Raw genomic sequence first — 17105 nt, 5'->3', positions numbered from 1 at the left:
CACAAGTGCCAGGCAATGACCATCTCCAACAAGAGAGAATCTAACTGCCTCCCCTTGACATTCAACGGCATTCCCATCGTTGAATCCCCCACTACCAACATCCTAGGGGCTACCATTGACCAGAAGCTGAACTGGAGTAGCCATATAAATACCGTGGCTACAAGAGCAGGTCAGAGGCTAGGAATCCTGCAGCGAGTAACTCACCTCCTGACTCCCCAGTGCCTGTCCACCATCTGCAAGGCACAAGTCAGGAGTGTGATGGAATACTCTCCACTTGCCTGGATGGGTGCAGCTCCAACAACACTCAAGAAGTTCGACACCATCCAGGACAAAACAACCTGCTTGATTGGTACCCCATCCACAAACATTCTTGGGTGGAGAAATGGCAGATGGAGTTTAATCCGGACAAATGTGAGGTAATGCATTTTGTAAGGTCTAATGCAGGTGTGAAGTATACAGTAAATGGCAGAACCCTTAGGAGTATTGACAGGCAGAGAGATCTGGCCGTACAGGTCCACAGGTCACTGAAAGTGGCAACGCAGGTGGATAAGGTAGTCAAGAAGGCATACGGCATGCTTGCCTTCATCGGTCGGGGCATAGAGTATAAAAATTGGCAAGTCATGCTGCAGCTGTACAGAACTTTAGTTAGGCCACACTTAGAATATTGCATGCAACTCTGGTCGCCACACTACCAGAAGGACTTTGGAGAGGGTACAGAAGAGGTTTACCAGGATGTTGCCTGGTCTGGAGGGCATTAGCTATGAGGAGAGGTTGGATAAACTCGGATTGTTTTCACTGGAACGACGGAGGTGGAGGGGCGACAAGATAGAGGTTTACAAAGTTATGAGTGGCATGGACAGAGTGGATAGTCAGAACTTTTTCCCAGGGTGGAAGAGTCAGTTACTAGGGGACATAGGTTTAAGGTGCGAGGGGCAAAGTTTAGAGGGGATGTGCGAGGCAAGTTCTTCACACAGAGGGTGGTGAGTGCCTGGAACTTGCTGCCAGGGGAGGTGGTGGAAGCAGGTACGATAGCGACGTTTAAGAGGCATCTTGACAAATACATGATTAGGATGGGAATAGAGGGATACGGTCCCCGGAAGTGCAGAAGGTTTTAGTTTAGGCAGGCATAAAGATGTGCTGTGCTGTACTGTTCTTTGTTCTTTGTTCTTTATTCACTCCCTCCACCACCAACACACAGTGGCAGCAACGCACCAAGGCTCCTAAGATAGCACCTTCCAAAGCCGTGACCTCTACCAACTAGAAGGACAAGGGCAGCAAATGCATGGGAACATCACCACCTGCAAGTTCCCCTCCAAGTCACGCACCATCTTGACTTGAAACTATATCACCGTTTCTTCACTGTCGCTGGGTCAAAATTCGGGAACTCCCTTCCTAACAGCACTGTGGGTGTACCTATCTCCCAGGGACTGCAGTGGTTCAAGACGGCAGCTCACCACAACCTTCTCAAGGGCAATTAGGGATGGGCAATAAATGCTGGCCTAGCCAGTGATGCCCACATCCCATGAATGAATAAAAAAAAATAGTTAAATCCATTTTTGTTATTCAATGGCCTCACAGTTGCATAACATATTGAGCAGTGGGAACCGGGGTTACTTTCTCTTCTGCTCAGACCCCCAGAAATACCTCTGTCAAAATTACAAAAGCAGTATATTACGGTAATCTGTCACGGGACTAATATAAATTTTCTCTCCGACGCATTGGCACCACAAGTATTGCAAGAATATAAATACTTATTAAAAATTGGCAGGTTGGGTTGTGACTCAGGCAGGAAGCATTGCATATACTGGGTGGTATGGCTGCTTGCTGATATACTGTTAAATTGCATTTCTGCTAATATATTTAGAGTGCCACTGAGTCGTGGAGCTTGAAATTTAAACCTGCTCTATGACAAGCTATTAAAATATACAATACTTGTGGCTGCATCTGTCCATAACGTTAATCGCTGTTAAAATGGGTGTCTCAAAATGGTGGATAACATTCTGCGACTTCACATTAAAGGTGTGAGCGGTCTTAAAGCACAGTCTGCTCTACAATAAAGTTGACATAAGAAGATAATACTTATTTGTTATAAATATTGTAGAACTTACATTACAGCAGTGCCTACACCTCAAAAGTACTTAATAGACTGTAAAGCATTTTGGAACATCCAGAGGTTATGAAAGGTACTACTGAAATGCATGTCATTTTTTTTGCTCTTTCTGTCACAGATTTGCAAACCTGTGTCCTGGGGGTCTGCAAGAGAATCTAAAGGGTTTGGGGGGGGGTGGTGTGGTTGGAGGATGGGGGGGTGGAGGTGCAGTGTGTGGGCGGGGGCTCTGCAGAGGAGGTAGGTGGAGCTGCAAAACCATCAGATTTCTAACCAGTTAAAACATGGGTGTGTAGTTATTTATCTCATTAATTCATCATTTTACTTTGTGTTTAATGCCAAATACTATTAAAAAAAAGATTCTGCTGTGATAACGTTGTTTCCCTTCAGTGGCCAACACTTCCTTTTGGAAATTCGGGTTCTTGGGGAATGTGTTAAAATTTGTAAAAGCTTCCCCTCCAAACACAAAGAAGTCTGGTATAGATTAACTGAAGGTAAACTCATTAATATGGAACTGATCACACTTACAAATGGATTTACTCACTTCAATTTAGTATGTTCCAGATGTGTGCAGACCCACCACTTGAGTGATGAATTCTGTATTCAAGAGCTTGTCCTCAAGTATTGTTTACAAGACAAGCTTTAAAAATAGATAATTGGGAAAGATCTTCTACTTGAACTGGGATTTTGTCTTTAAAAGTGTTACAATTGAATCAGGAATTTTGTGTAACACAGGAAGTGGTTTGGCTCGACACTGAGATCAAGTGTGTCTGGAATTGACTATACTTCAGTGCAGATGTCGACAGGAGGTAAATATCGGCTGGATTTACTGGATGTTGATATATGTCAAAGTATTCTCGGGGGAGGTGCTGCATTAATTTCATTGATTTACAAACTTTGACAGCCCTGTAGCCAAGTCGTTTTCACATCAACATATTTGCAAGTAAGCACCTTATGTTCGAATAAAACAAACCAGGATGTGAGCTCAACTTGTATTTGTGATCCTAAAATTTCTCTTTTCCATTTATTTTTGAAAGATATATTTTTCCAGAGTGGCCAATCACTAACAATTTCTTTTTTTTTTCTTAAAGAAGGGATGCCAAAATTTAAATATTCAAGTGTCTGTATTCATTTTGTTGGTTATTTTCCTCCATTCCTGGGCTTCATTGATCACATGCAGTGAGTAGATAGAGTGCCTGTGAAGTGTTCGTGACTTCCTGCATATCCAGAAGATCGCAGTGGCAGTGGCCCGCCATGGAGCCCGACGCCAGGATTGCCAAGCCCAACCTTTCTGGCGGCGGCAAGGCTTCGTGGCGGCGCCCCCCCCCTCTGCTGCTGGGCGATTGGATCTGACTTTAAATATTTAAATAAACCTCATGAATACATTTACATACAATTCCCCATGATCTTACTGGCTGTCCTTTTTGCAGCGGCGGCAGGGAGAGCGAGGTGGCAGCTGTAGTGTCTCCCATCCGCCCTCCTCCTCTAACCAAGAAAAAAGGACTCGGTGGTGTGCAGATAAGGTAAGGCTTTTTCTATTTTTTTTTTTTTCGTGTGATTGGTAAAAACTTTTCGTTCCTTTTTCATTTATCTGTTAAGACTAAGTTAAGCTTAAGATTAAAAATGGCAGGAGATCTCAGACCCGTGTTATGCTCCTCTTGCTCAATATGGGAGCTCAGGGACACGACTCCTTCACGTGCTGGAAGTGTGTCCAGCTGCAGCTCTTGTTAGACCGCATGACGGCTCTGGAGCTATGGATGGACTCACTTTGGAGCATCCGCGATGCTGAGGAGGTCGTGGATAGCACGTTTAGCGAATTGGTCACACCGCAGATTAGGATTGCTGAGGGAGAAAGGGAATGGGTGACCAAAAGGCAGAGAAAGAGCAGTAAGGCTGTGCAGGTGTCCCCTGCGGTCATCTCCCTCCAAAACTGGTATACCGTTTTGGATACTGTTGAGGGAGATGGCTCACCAGGGGAAGGCAGCAGTAGCCAGGTTCACGCAAAGGGACTGGTGGTTTGAGATGCATTTGTTTTAATGCAAGAAGTGTAGTAGGTAAGGCAGATGAACTTAGGGCTTGGATTAGTACCTGGGAGTATGATGTTATTGCGATTACTGAGACTTGGTTGAGGGAAGGGCATGATTGGCAACTAAATATCCCAGAGCATATCACAGCTGTGCTGAAGGAGGGCACTATGGAGGACTCGAGCAGTGAGGCAATATGGGCAGAACTCAGAAATAGGAAGGGTGCGGTAACAATGTTGGGGCTGTACTACAGGCCTCCTAACAGCGAGCGTGAGATAGAGGTACAAATATGTAAACAGATTATGGAAAGATGTAGGAGCAACAGGGTGGTGGTGATAGGAGATTTTAATTTTCCTAACATTGACTGGGATTCACTTAGTGTTAGAGGTCTAGATGGAGCAGAATTTGTAAAGAGCATCCAGGAGGGTTTTCTAGAGCAGTATGTAAATAGTCCAACTCGGGAAGGGGCCATACTAGACCTGGTGTTGGGGAATGAGCCCGGCCAGGTGGTTGAAGTTTCAGTAGGGGACTACTTTGGGAATAGTGATCACAATTCCGTAAGTTTTAGAATACTCATGGACAAAGACGAGAGTGGTCCTAAAGGAAGAGTGCTAAATTGGGGGAAGGCCAACTATACCAAAATTCGGCTGGAGCTGGGGAATGTAGATTGAGAGCAGCTGTTTGAAGGTAAATCCACATTTGATATGTGGGAGGCTTTTAAAGAGGGATAGAAATGGCAAGATTAGGGAACCATGGATGACAGGTGAAATTGTGAGACTAGCTAAGAGGAAAAAGGAAGCATACATAAGGTCAAGGAGGCTGAAGAAAGATGAAGCTTTGAAAGAATATCGGGAATGTAGGACCAATCTGAAACGAGGAATTAAGAGGGCTAAAAGGGGTCATGAAATATCGTTAGCAAACAGGGTTAAGGAAAATCCCAAAGCCTTTTATTCATATATAAGGAGCAAGAGGGTAACTAGAGAAAGGATTGGCCCACTCAAGGACAAAGGAGGAAAGTTATGCATGGAGTCAGAGAAAATGGGTGAGATTCTAAACGAGTACTTTGCATCGGTATTCACCGAGGAGAGGGACATGACGGATGTTGAGGTTAGGGATAGATGTTTGATTACTCGAGGTCAAGTCGGCATAAGGAGGGAGGAAGTGTTGGGTATTCTAAAAGGCATTAAGGTGGACAAGTCCCCAGGTCTGGATGGGATCTATCCCAGGTTGCTGAGGGAAGCGAGAGAGGAAATAGCTGGGGCCTTAACAGATATCTTTGCAGCATCCTTAAACACGGGTGAGGTCCCGGAGGACTGGAGAATTGCTAATGTTGTCCCCTTGTTTAAGAAGGGTAGCAGGGAAAATCCAGGTAATTATAGACCGGTGAGCCTGACGTCAGTGGTAGGGAAGCTGCTGGAGAAGATACTGAGGGATAGGATCTATTCCCATTTGGAAGAAAATGGGCTTATCAGTGATAGGCAACATGGTTTTGTGCAGGGAAGGTCATGTCTTACCAACTTAATAGAATTCTTTGAGGAAGTGACAAAGTTGATTGATGAGGGAAGGGCTGTAGATGTCATATACATGGACTTCAGTAAGGCGTTTGATAAGGTTCCCCATGGTAGGCTGATGGAGAAAGTGAAGTCGCATGGGGTCCAGGGTGTACTAGCTAGATGGATAAAGAATTGGCTGGGCAACAGGAGACAGAGAGTAGCAGTGGAAGGGAGTTTCTCAAAATAGAGACGTGTGACCAGTGGTGTTCTACAGGGATCCGTGCTGGGACCACTGTTGTTTGTGATATACATAAATGATTTGGAGGAAAGTATAGGTGGTCTGATTAGCAAGCTTGCAGACGACACTAAGATTGGTGGAGTAGCAGATAGTGAAGGGGACTGTCAGAGAATACAGCAGAATATAGATAGATTGGAGAGTTGGGCAGAGAAATGGCAGATGGAGTTCAATCCGGGCAAATGCGAGGTGATGCATTTTGGAAGATCCAATTCAAGAGTGAACTATACAGTAAATGGAAAAGTCCTGGGGAAAATTGATGTACAGAGAGATTTGGGTGTTCAGGTCCATTGTTCCCTGAAGGTGGCAAGGCAGGTCAATAGAGTGGTCAAGAAGGCATACGGCATGCTTTCCTTCATCGGACGGGGTATTGAGTACAAGGGTTGGCAGGTCATGTTACAGTTGTATAAGACTTTGGTTCGGCCACATTTGGAATACTGCGTGTAGTTCTGGTCGCCACATTATCAAAAGGATGTAGATGCTTTGGAGAGGGTGCAGAGGAGGTTCACCAGGATGTTGCCTGGTATGGAGGGCGCTAGCTATGAAGAGAGGTTGAGTAGATTAGGATTATTTTCATTAGATAGACAAAGGTTGAGGGGGGACCTGATTGAGGTGTACAAAATCATGAGAGGTTTAGACAGGGTGAATAGAAAGAAGCTTTTTCCCAGAGTGGGGGATTCAATTACTCGGGGTCACGAGTTCAAAGTGAGAGGGGAAAAGTTTAGGGGGGATATGCGTGGAAAGTTCTTTACACAGAGGGTGGTGGGTGCCTGGAACGCGTTGCCAGCGGAGGTGGTAGACGCGGGCACGATAGCGTCTTTTAAGATGTATCTAGACAGATACATGAATGGGCAGGAAGCAAAGAGATACAGACCCTTAGAAAATAGGCGACATGTTTAGATAGAGGATCTGGATCGGCGCAGGCTTGGAGGGCCGAAGGGCCTGTTCCTGTGCTGTAATTTTCTTTGTTCTTTGTCTTTATTCTTTGTCTGGGATCTTTTGTGTTTTACCACCCAGGTGGGAGGAGTGCACTGTCCTTTTAGTTCCACTTCTCTGCAGGTCACAACATATATTTTAAAATTGTTTACCCAGTTACCGATTTGGTCAATCATATACTCTACTCTTTAACCCAGAATAAAATAGACCAACCAGGTCTCTTTAATAAACAACAAAATTATCAGTTTATTATCAAACAAGAGTTACCTCGTAATGAAGCAAAGCATTAACACACAGATTGAAATCTGAAAGTTCCCTTTTTAAACTCCCCGCACACACTCACACACAATCTGAAAATAAACATAGAAATTCTCTCTACAGAAGTTTGTTCCAAAAAAAGACAAAAAAAATACTTTGGCCAAATACTTTCTAATTCTTGATGAAAAAAGAGAAGATATGGAAGGAAGTCAGTTGTCCATTTGATCTGACATCCAGGGATATGGAGACAAGTCTCTGAATTCAGTTCTTTCAGGCGGTGTTGAGAATTAATCTGATAGGTTTTTCAAGCTTCTCAGGAGAGATGCAGCACCAGGGATTTTAACTCTCCCACACTGGATCTTTGCAGGGTTTCTTCAAAGAAATAGAGTAAGAGGTGAGCTGGGTGGTTTCTTTTTCCTTGGCAACCATCTGACTTCCATAAATGTTGACATGTGGCTCCTCTGTAAACATCTTCCCCATGTCACCAAGGTTCTTTCGTTTATTGAGCTTAAAGTACATGATTTCCAACACACGTTGTTTTCACACAACATCTCAAGTGGTCTTTCAGTGAAGTTGGTAAAAAAAAACCAGATCCATGGCATCTTTTCAGTTTTAACACAAGTCCTCAAAAAAAAAAGGAAGGACTTCCGTGACAGCTCGATCCTTGGAGCAATGAAATACTATTTTTAAATGCATTTCATTACAAAGAGTGAAAAAAGGTGAAAAATATTAAAACACATTTACACACTCATTCTTCTTCGCTCTTTACCTGTAGTTAATATAGTTTGGCTTTGCACCATCTTTGCACTCAAATAACTCAAAGCAAAGTTAGATTCCAGACAAAGCATCTGCAATAACATTATTTTTTCCTGCAATGTGGATAATCTTTAAGTGATAAGATTGCAATAGTAAACTCCATCGGAATCGTCTGGCATTCCAGTTTTTGAATTTTTCCACAAAGGCTGGGGGGTTATGGTCAGTATATACCAGTGCCTCTCTGTATTTGTGGCGGATATAGACTTCAAAATGCTTAAGAACTAGTAATAAGCCTTGGGTTTCTTTTTCCACTGTTGAATATCATTTTTGGTGTTGATTTAACTTTTTGTAAAAATATCCCAGTGGCCTTTCTATGCCTGATTCATTGTCTTGTAACAGAACTGCACCGACCCCCAGGTCACCAGCATCAATTGCTACCTTGAAAAGCTTAGTGAAATTTGGAGCAGCCAACACTGGTTCATTAATCAAAATAGCTTGCAGCCTCTCAAAAGATGCTTGGCACTCCCCTGACTACACTACCTTGGTTTTCTTTTTTTGTAGCAAATCTTTCAGTGGAGTAGCTCTAATGCTAAAATTTGATGCAAACTTGCAGTATAAACCACACATCCCCAAAAACCTCATGATTTCTCACTGAGTCTTAAGGGTTGGGAACTCCACCAACGCTTGTAGTTTTGCTGTCCTTGGCAAGACTTGTCCTTGCCCTACTCTATGCTTGAGGTAGATTACTCTTGATTTTGCAAAAACACTTTTGGTAAGGTTTATCACTAAATCAGCCAATTGTAATTTTCTAAACAGAGCTTCTAGTTGTTCCAAATGGTCCTTCCAAGTGTCACTGTATACCAGCACATCATCAAGATAAACAACACAGTTAGGAACACTGGCTACCATTTGGTTCATTAGTCTCTGAAAAGTGGCTGGGGCATTTTTTAGATCGAATGGCATCACTCAGCATTGGAAAGACCATCTGGTGTGATAAAGGTTGATATTTCTTTAGCTCAAGATGTTAAAAGAACCTGCCAGTATCCCTTTAATAAATCAATTTTTATAAGAAACATGGCACTGCCCACTCTGTCAATACCATATTCCAAGTGAGGAATTGGGTAGGAGTTTGCCTTTGTTACTGCATTAACCTTTCTGTAGTCTATGCAGAATCTAGTTGAACCATCAGGTTTAGGCGCTAATACCACTGATGAACTCCAGCTGCTTTGACTGGGTTAAATTAAGTGGTTTTCCAGCGTGTATTGGATTTCTGCTTTTACCTGGGCCTGTTTCTCTGGACTTAAGCGATAAGAATGCTGTTTTATAGGAAAGGATTCCCCTACATCCACATCATTGTGACTAAGGTTTTACATCCTGGCTTGTCCCTACAATTTCCTTTAAATGCTGTAAGTAGTCTTGTTCGGTCTTCTCATTGTTCTGCATCTAAATATGAAAGCATAGTCTCCAATCTCCCTAACAATTCAGTATAAGCTAACCGAATAGTAGGAGGTTCAATTTGAGAACTGTCTCAGCCTCCTTCTACCTCATCCTCACTATCCCTTTCATCCTTCACTGTCCCTACTACCTGACTTACTTATGCTTGCTTATCCTCCTCCCGGTGAGGATATTGTTTCATCATATTGATTGTTTTTCTTTTTCTGGTGATCTGGGATGTCAATGTAATAATTTACTTTACCAATTTTTTTGACCACTTTATGTGGTCCACTGAATTGTGCTTTCAGCGGTTCACCCTGTAAAGGCTGTAATACTAATACCTCATCCCCTGGTTGAAATGTTTGGGTCTTGGCATGCTTGTCTGCCCATTTCTTCATGGTTATTTGGGAAGCTCTAAGATGTTCCTGAGTCATTTTGCAGGCTCTTGTGAGCCGCTCCTGGAACACGGATACATAATCCAGCACAGAAGATTCGTCCCTCTGTTCTAAAATATTTTCTTTGATTAGCTTTAGAGAACCTCTTATCTCATGTTCATAAACTAATTCAAAAGGACTAAAACCGGTAGACTCATTAAGTGAATCCCTAGTGGCAAACTAAATATATTCTAGCCTTTTATCCCAATCGTGGGGATATTCATGAGAGTATGCCCTGATCATCATTTTGAGGGTCTGATGGCACCTTTCTAAAGCCCCTTGTGTCTGTGTATGCTGAAGACTTTAATTGTGTTAAACACAAATTATTCATAATTTCCTGGAAAATGTTATACATAAGATTGGAGCCTTGATCCAACTGAATCTCAATCAGTAATCCAATCTGGTGAAGAACTGGGTTAACTTCTCAACCACTACCTTAGCTGAAATTGTTCTCAAGGGAATGGCCTTTAGGAACTGAGTAGCCATATCCATGATAGTGAGTATATATTGGTGTCCTGCTTTTGTTTTTGGTAAAGATCCTACATAGTCTACCAATACCCTACTAAATGGTTCCCCAAAAACTGGTATGGGAATTAGAGGTGCCAGTTTTATGGCAGGTTGCGATTTTCCCACAATCTGGCACGTATGGCACACTTTACAAAACTGCACCACGTCCTTGGAAAGGCCTGGCCAGTAAAAATGTCGACCTATATGTGATTGGGTCTTCTGGATCTCCACATGTCCCGCTATCGGAATTTCATGAGCTATCCTTAATATTTCCCGGTGATACTTGCGCAGTACCACTATCTGGTGAACTACTGTCCATTCTTCATCCACAGGTCTGTGAGGAGGTCTCCACTTCCTCATCAGAATCCCAAATATAGCAGCCTTCTGAAACTCCCTTTGGCTCAGCTTCAGTTAAAGCCGATTGTGCCACTTTTACTCTGATTCGGCTTGCTGAGCCTTGATCAGAGAAGACGCACCGAACATTTCCTTTGGATTATTCAAATCCCCAAAGAAAGTTTCACATATTTGAATATCTGTCTGTGGTGCCAATGTGACCTCCGACAATGGAACTCGTTTAGCCATTGCTCGGGTCACTGTACATGAAGGATAAATTCCTGGAACCTTTTCCTGCAACTGTTCTGTCTCTTTGACTTCACTTGGTTTTTCAGTGACTACTGGAGAAGCTACTACATGTGCTCCGGCCAAATCATTCCCCAGGAGTAGGTCAACTCCATCTACTGACAAGCTATGGACAACTCCTACAGTTACCGTTCCAGACATTAGGTCACACTCTAGGTGCACGTGATACAGAGGTACGGGTATATACTCCCCGCCAATACCATTCACTAAAACCTTGGCATTCAGTGTGGCCTCTAGTGGAAAATTTATGCCTTTCCCCAGCAAAAGAGTTTGGGTGGCTCCTGTATCCCAAAGTATAACTATGGGTTTACCTGCCTCACTTGAGGGATAAGGCATTACTTTTCCTTTTGACAAGAATTCCCTAAAACTTCCAGGTATCTTATTCACGTCGCCCACACTCTCAGCGGTTTTTGTACTTGTCCTTACAGCTGCAGTCAGAGCTACAGCCTGATCTGTCGTACTCTTGATCAAGATCCTTTCTCTGCTTTGACTTTGTGTACCTCAATAAGTCCCATGAGTTTATCCCGCAACTTCCAGCATTCTGCACGAAGGTGTCCCACTTTGTGAGAATTGTAACACTTAGGCTTGCAGACATCACTTCCACCCTCAGCATCTGCCTTTCTGGCCTGAGTAGGAGATCCCAGGGCATTCCCAGCTGCCCCTTCTTGTCCCTGGTTACTTGCCTTCCTTTCACCCTCCCACCTTCTATCCTTTTCGGGTTTGTGGTGGTGATGGACAAAAGGTTTGGGCTTGTAAAGAAGCTTGTAATCATGAGTGATGTCTGCTGCTTGTCTGGCTGTTGAAACCTTCTGGTTCTCTACATGGTTCTTACTTACAGAAGGAGTGAATTTTTAAATTCATCCAGGAGAATTATTTCCCTAAGGTTCTCATAGCTTTAGTGCCCACATCCAACAATCAAAATTAATTTGCTTTACCCTCTCAAATTCTATATAAGTCTTCCCAGGCTGTCTCTGAAGGTTCTGAAATTTCTGCCTATATGCTTCAGGGACCAACCCATAAGCAGCAAGAATAGCCTTTTTTGCAATCTCATAATCTGCAGAAGCATCCTCAGAAAGCATGGATGGCATAAACTTCATGATCTCTGCTCACCAACATACTTTGCATAAGCAGTGTCTAGCTTTCCTTCAGCCACTTCATCTGTCTGCCTATCTTTTCAAAAGAAATGAAAAATGCCTTGATGCCCCTTTCCTCAAACTTTAGGTGGGCCTGTATAAATTTAAACAGCTATCCACTGGGTCCTGCGCTGGAGTCAGATCTTTCCTCACCAGAATTTTCCTTGGAGCCAAGGCCACTCTTTTGATTTTGTTCCAGCTTTTTAACTCTGAATTCCCTTTCTGCTCTTTCTCTTTGAAATGCTCTCTCTTTTGCCCTTTCCTCTCTTTCAAGTTCAAACTTTTTAATTGTCAATTCTCTTTCCTGTTCAAGCTTAAGTTTTTTTTCCATTTCTTTTCTTTTTCAAGCTTAATTTTTTCAATTTCCAATTCCAACGGAATCCTCTCTAATTCAACTGTACTACCATGTGGGTTGCCTTTTCTTCTTCCAATTTCAAATGGTGTGCTATTACCTCAATTATATCTGCTTTCTAAGCTCCTGGTTTTAACTCCCACAGCCAACTTTTCTGCCAATTCCTTTAGTCTAACCTTGGTTAAGTTTCTCAAATCACTCAGAGATACATTATCCTTCCCCAGAAAGGTCGTAACAACTGACAAAGACATTCTGGTAGTGTAAACTTTACTCTAATGCACAAGAAACCTGTTTTTTTTATACTTTTCCTCTTTTCCATTATTATTCCCCCACTTACAATTGCACGTTGTTGGCTTTTCGGTCGAGCCCCCAATTATATGTTACGACCGAGGTGCGAAGAGTGCACTGTCTTTTCTAGTCCCACCTCTCCGCAGGTCACAACATATATTTTTAAAACGTTTACCCAGTTACCGATTCGGTCAACCATATACTGTACTCTTTATCCCAGAATAAAGTACACCAACCAGGTTTCTTTAATAAACAACAAAATTAATTGTTCATTATCAAACAAGACTTATCCAGTAACAAGGCAAAGCATTAACACACAGATTGAAATCTGAAAGTTCCCTTTTTAAATTCCCCACAGACACACACACACACTCTGAAAAAAATACAGAAATTCTCTCTGCAGAGGTTTGTTACAAAAAAAGACACTTATGCGCCTTCACTTTCCCGTCCAGGGAAAGCTGGCATCACCAAGGTGGAAACTTAGGAGTTTTAGTGCAGTGGTGGGGGAGGGGGTGTGGGGGGGGTGGTTGGTGGTGGGAAGCAGGGAGACAATGGGGTCAACTCTGCATTTTTAGTGTGGGGGGTGGGAGAAGGATTATCTTTGCACTTCATGCAGTTGGGTGTGGGGAAAGCCAACTTGGCAATTTAAGTGTTATTAAGGGGGCAGAGAGGGCAACTCTGCAATTTAAATGTTTTGTGGTGGGGGAACGGGGCGAGAATTTATTTGTGCTGTAGTGGGGAGGGGTATGGGGTTCAACTCTGCAGTTTATGTTGCAGGTCTGGCAGCCCTTTAAAAATGGCACCAGCACCTGCCTAGAGGCAGCTGATGCCGTTCATGATGCCGCAGAGGCCGCCCCTGCACGTCATTGGGTGTGGGCCGCCCTCCCAATGGGGTAACTCAGCGGGCCCCAGCACCTGCTGCACAACTGTCAAAGGGTTCCTCACTGTGCCAAATGTCCCGCCTCTCCCCATGTAATATCGGGGATGGGAATGGAGGCTCGGCGCAGTGATGCTAATGAGCCCCCACGCGTAATATCGTGGGGACTCTGCGGTGGCCGCTAAATGCAAGCGCCACGCTGAGTGCAGAGGGCGCCCCAATAAAATTCAGCCCAATAAATGTGAGGTCCCCTATTGCATGGAAAGACTTTTATAATAACATCCCATTTACATATGTAGATCAAAAGCAGCAGGCTTTTTGGGTCAAATGGCTGCTCCTGATTCTAAACTTTCCCATATAAATAACAATCTATCATCTGTTCCACTGTCCAATGCTGGTACTGGAAAGAAATAAAAGTCTTAAATAGGGTGCGAAATGAGCGTGATGGCTCAAAAGTGATACTTAAAGCTCCCACTGGAAACCATCAGGTTGCCTACCAGGAAGCTCGTAGGTGAGTTGATAATAAGGTGAACCAATCTGGCTCACACTTGTTATTCTGTTATACATAATCCTAGAGATGAACAGATGGAGTTGCAATTCAGATCAGCCATAATCTAACAGGCTCGAAGGGCTCACTGGCCAGCTCCTTTTCCTATGTTATTCAGCGCAGTGTGAAAAACATTTTTTGTTTGCTCAGGGAATTTCCCTTTCTTCTATTGTATGGAGCGGTAATCTGCAATATGTACTTTCATTTTCAAGGTGGTCCAGTGAAGAATCCTGCAGCAAAGTATCATACTTCAGATTTTGTTTCCTGTATTCTGCCTCTTGGAAGTTTGACTGAATGCTATCATTGACAGAAATAACACATTTGATCTTGTTATTTTACAGGTCATTTCATCTTAGCTTTCTAGAGCACATTCGACGTCAACACATGTCTACACCAACATTCATCCTTCAACCAACATTACCAGTTGAGGCATTATTACTAATTTGATTCACAGCTACATTATAACCGTTCTGATGAAAGGAATGCATCTGAAATGTTTCTTACTCTTGACTATGCTGCTGTGTTTTCCGCCATTTTTCAGCATGTCACTGTTAGCTCATGGTATTCTTGATTTCATAGCAGAAGTTACAGGGGCCAAAACTAAATCCACGTCAAATTGGTACAAAAACAACACAGAGACACTAAGGTAACTGTATCATATTTCCCTCTGGTGGCTTAGTGAATAATGGCACTGTCTGGTATTGCACTAAGCCATACAGAGCAAAAGGTTTTAGATATCAACACGGACAACAGTTGGCATGCTGTAGTTCATTTCGGTCCCCTGAGCTAGAGAGGGGTAAAGTTATCATCTAGGGTTCGGGTTTTAATTATTATCCACTGACTCATTTAAGAAAATGCATATATATGGCTTTGCGGACATTGAGTGGAACATAGGAACAGAAGTAGCCCATTCAGCCCCCTTAGCCTGTTCCGTCAAACAATCGGATTATGACTGATCTCCACCTCAACTCCATTTACCTGCCTTTGTTCAACATCTGATGATATCTTTACTCAACAAAAGTCTATTGATCTCAGTCTTGAAAATTTCAATTGACCCCCAGCATCTGCAGCTTTTTGGATATGAAGATAGGGTTTAACTGTGATGGAACGTTTTATTATGTTAAAGATGCTGTCTCTCTCTCTCTCTCTCTCTCTCTCTCTCTCTCTATATATATATATATATATATATATATATAATATAAATATATATGTAGCCTGCTACTATTGACAGTCTAACCTCATGGATAAAGAATGGTCACATGAGCTAAGAACTATTAAGCTTTGTTGTGTATTTTCCTCAGTAACAGCCATTGCCTTCTTCACAGAAGAAAAGGTAAGAAACTGGAAGGGGAGAAAAACATAGGTATAAACTTTATTTGCAACATTTATCTCTCCTGGAGACTTGTTCACTGGCTGACTGTATTTCTAATTAAGACTGAATTCTTACAAAGGTTGAAAGGAATGTGACATGAGAACTTAATATTAATTAAACTCAGGTCTTCGTCAGATTTTCAACTTCTGTCCTTGATTTTCTCATGTCTTGTGAATCAGAGGAACAGTAATTACTCACTTACAAGAAAACTGAACTCGCCTCTTCCATCTGAAGTGGAACCTAATCAGTCGTCTGACAGAAGCGGACAGTCCGATCAAAACATACAGCATGTGTCGAAGGGAAAAGGAGGGGGAGGAAAAGAAGCATTACAAGAGGAATTCATCCCTTCTGTTAACTCATTCGCTGCAACTCCATTGCAATGAAAACACTGACTACATCTTGAGCCTGCTCTTCAATTATTCAGCAAAGATTCTTTCCAGATTCAATTGTGTTGAATATTCAAAATACTGAAAGAATGCGTTGCATCAGCACAAATATTCCTTTTGGCCTTGGGCCGAAGAGGAAAATATTTCCACAGGCATGAATAGTGAAAGCCTGTTCTGAGACACTGAGAGTAAAAACATGACCTTGAATCATCACATTTTTCAATTTGGAGATTGATGTTGCTGGAACAGTCTCCATGTGGCAAAAACATGCAGAATGTTTTTTTTTAAATAATAAAACTAGAAAATGCTGGAAATGCACAGCATGTGGTCAAAAAGTGACAGCTTGGTTATAGCATTTCATGTTGGGACCCTTCCTTGAAATGTTTTTTGATTTTATAGAGGATGGAGAAGACTTCCATTGTTAACCCTTTGGAAAAATAGCAGCAGACTGAAAATATCTTTGTGAAGTTAAGTAGGACTGCAGTATTTTTAATATAATTTTTTAAAAATCCTTGCTTCTGCACATTTCTCACTCTAATTTGCATATGTTGTATGTTTGCTATTTCAAAAGCTGAATAAATTTTGCAGTACTTACCGTGAGACAGACAGAAGTCTGTGCTCTAATTTTTACACCACACCATGTCTGTTTGCTTCAGGCTGCCAAATGCAATGAACTTGTTTAATTATGTCCTTTGTTGAAGAAAATTAAGCTTTGACCTAAGTTACGAGGAATTTTGATGGAGTAACTAAGGAGACACCGTTTCCACTTGCAGGAGGGTTGGTAACCAGAGGGCACAGATTTAAGGTAATTGGCAAAAGAACCAGACAGAAGATGAGCTTTATTTACACAATGAGTTGTTGTGATCTAGACTGCACTGCCTGAAAGAGTGGTGGAAGCAGATTCAATAGTAACTTTTGAAAGGCAATTGGATAAATGATTGAAGGCAAGGGAAGAAAACTGTAGGACTATGGTGAAAGAGCATGGATGAGGGAATAATTGGATAGCTCTTTCAAAGAGCTGACATAGGCACAGTGGGTCAAATGGCTTCCTTTTGTACTGTATGATTCTATGATTCAGCTGGCATGTAGTTTGTATCACTTACTCGTGCCTAAAGGGTTAAAGCTTTACTGATGCAAGGTGAAACTGTGAAACATAAAGCGCTATAAGTCAGGTTACTAGAGTGGAAGTGTGTGTTCCCTAAATAGGCCCGTACTGCTTTTAATATTTTGCATATGAAATTTGCTGTTGCAAAACTGGAGACCACTG

The 17105-nt window shown here is 42.4% G+C and overlaps 1 long non-coding RNA gene across 1 annotated transcript in view; it reads left to right on the top strand.

Annotated features, from left to right (window-relative positions):
- LOC137373439 (uncharacterized) overlaps positions 1-16342 on the top strand; it is a 41435-nt gene extending 25093 nt beyond the window's left edge. The window contains exons 2-3 of the long non-coding RNA XR_010975630.1: positions 3538-3630; positions 15632-16342. This is a non-coding gene — a long non-coding RNA (uncharacterized lncRNA). The remainder of the gene's footprint in view (positions 1-3537; positions 3631-15631) is intronic.
- Positions 16343-17105: the final 763 nt, after the last annotated feature.

The sequence above is a fragment of the Heterodontus francisci genome, chromosome 9 (assembly GCF_036365525.1).
Source record: "Heterodontus francisci isolate sHetFra1 chromosome 9, sHetFra1.hap1, whole genome shotgun sequence".
NCBI lineage: Eukaryota > Metazoa > Chordata > Chondrichthyes > Heterodontiformes > Heterodontidae > Heterodontus > Heterodontus francisci.
This window is presented reverse-complemented; position numbering and strand designations above follow the sequence as displayed.